General features: G+C 32.1%; 2 non-coding genes across 2 annotated transcripts; one reads left to right on the forward strand and one right to left on the reverse strand.

Moving 5' to 3' along the window:
- The first annotated feature begins 589 nt into the window (after positions 1 to 589).
- Positions 590 to 662, forward strand: TRNAT-UGU (transfer RNA threonine (anticodon UGU)). The gene has a single exon. It is a non-coding gene; the product is annotated as a tRNA-Thr (tRNA).
- A 1,342-nt stretch (positions 663 to 2,004) lies between these two features.
- On the reverse strand, positions 2,005 to 2,091 carry TRNAS-GGA (transfer RNA serine (anticodon GGA)). The gene has a single exon. It is a non-coding gene; the product is annotated as a tRNA-Ser (tRNA).
- Between the last annotated feature and the right edge of the window lie 315 nt (positions 2,092 to 2,406).

Genomic DNA, 2,406 nt, shown 5'->3' on the forward strand with positions numbered 1-2,406 from the left:
TGTCTAGTCAGACATGATTCTATCCTTTCTGTAGCTACAATTCAATATCGAGGGATATATACCATCTATATCCTCCGCCCCGTTCATTTTTGTATGCAATTTTGAATACTCAAAGGGTCGATTCTTTTTTTGTCATCATAGTCTACGGCTGCACACAGAAGAATATCTTCTTTTATTATGGTAATATAATCCAGAGTTCTTCTTTATCGATTCTCATTTTTTTATTCTTGTTTATTTTAGGTTTTCTTAAGGCAGACTCTTATAACTCTAATAGTTATCCATTTCTTAGAATTATAGATATAATGCAAATTGTCATAATGAATTTTTGTTTTAATTTCGATTTGAAATGGATTTGAAAAATAAAAATAAAATTTCATATAATTTCTAAATCTAATTGAAATAGAATCGAATCATTCTAGACGAAAAATAGAATCTATATAGAAAGAAAAAAACTAAAGTAAATATTTCTATTTAGTTGATATTTGATTTGAAATATTTCTTTCAAATTTATATCATAAAATAATAAAAATGAATAAGCTTACACTAAAATGTAGTTTATTGAATGCCAGTGCATGTATAATTTCCGGGAGCCCGCTTAGCTCAGAGGTTAGAGCATCGCATTTGTAATGCGATGGTCATCGGTTCGAGTCCGATAGCCGGCTTTTTCGATTTTTATTTGGATTTGTGCTTTTTATATATTTTTTTCTTTGAAATCGAAGAACAAAGAAAAAAATAACGATCGATTATGTTGTAGAAACTTCCACCTAGGAATAAAAAGAAAAGGGTTCAAGCTCGACAGACCAAATCGGGAAAACTCTTTCTTTTCCTTTTTCTTTTTACTTACATATTTTAATACAAAATATAGAATATTCTCTATATTTTTTATATGATGTATATACAACCCATTTCATTATTCATTGGAATTCAACACTTCAGTGGATTTCATTTATCATTTAGTTCAGTTTTAATTTCGGTTTTTTTGTAAAATCGAATATATATATATATAAATAGAAATAAAGAAAATAAATAAAGAAAGGAGTCTTTATGTCGCGTTACCGAGGGCCTCGTTTCAAAAAAATACGCCGTCTAGGGGCTTTACCCGGACTAACTAATAAAAGGCCTAGAGCCGGAAGTGATCTTAGAAACCAATCACGTTCCGGGAAAAGATCGCAATATCGTATTCGTCTAGAAGAAAAACAAAAATTACGTTTTCATTATGGTATTACAGAACGACAATTACTTAAATACGTTCGGATCGCCAGAAAAGCCAAAGGGTCAACAGGTCAGGTTTTACTACAATTACTTGAAATGCGTTTGGATAACATTCTTTTTCGATTGGGCATGGCTCCGACTATTCCTGGAGCCCGCCAATTAGTTAACCATAGACATATTTTAGTTAACGGCCATATAGTAGATATACCAAGTTATCGTTGCAAACCCAAGGATACTATTATGGCGAGGGATGAACAAAAATCCAGAGCTCTAATTCAAAATTCTCTTGATTTATCCCCCCGTGAGGAATTACCTAAACATTTGACCCTTAACCCATTTCCATATAAAGGATTAGTCAATCAAATAATAGATAGTAAGTGGGTCGGTTTGCAAATCAATGAATTGCTGGTGGTAGAATATTATTCTCGTCAGACGTAACCCTAACTAAAATACAAAAGAAAGGGGTTCGGACAATTTGGCCCCTTTCATTTGGAAAAGGAAAATTACTTAAGGTTAAAAGTCGGGGGTTTGCCCCAGATTTTCTCCCGCTCATATATTCTATCCCATCCCGGTTTTTTCCTATTCATGTATCCTAGATACACATAAAAATTTTCACTCCTTGTCTATTCTTTTATTTCCAGTATTTTAGGTATCGCAGCAATTCGAAATAGAAGAAATATATATCCAAATACAAGAAGGATCTAACTCTTATGTTCTAAATAAAGTATTTCTTGTTATTTGATTTGTTAAAGTTAGAAATGTTGGCGAATTCAATCAGGTGAAAGTAAAAGACGGAAAGAGAGGGATTCGAACCCTCGGTAAACAAAAGCCTACATAGCAGTTCCAATGCTACGCCTTGAACCGCTCGGCCATCTCTCCTACACAACGATTATGACTCATAAACCGAAGAAATAGCGAGCCATTACTATGTTGATATTTCTATTACTAACGATATTGTTTGTATAAAATAGGTACGACTAGGATTAACGCACCAATACTATACTATTTGACTATAAACAAACTAATAATAGAACGTAACGAGTAGTAATGTAATAGAAGATTTTTTCGAAAAAATCTTTCTTCGTAGGAGTTAATTAAAATAAAAAACAAGGTTTTCCTTGTTATATATTTATTGATTCATATTTGCGAAGATGATGTTCCTATCTTTTATTCTATATCCGATATTTCCATATA

Source organism: Chenopodium album, chromosome 3 (assembly GCF_948465745.1).
Source record: "Chenopodium album chromosome 3, dcCheAlbu1.1, whole genome shotgun sequence".
Lineage (NCBI taxonomy): Eukaryota > Viridiplantae > Streptophyta > Magnoliopsida > Caryophyllales > Amaranthaceae > Chenopodium > Chenopodium album.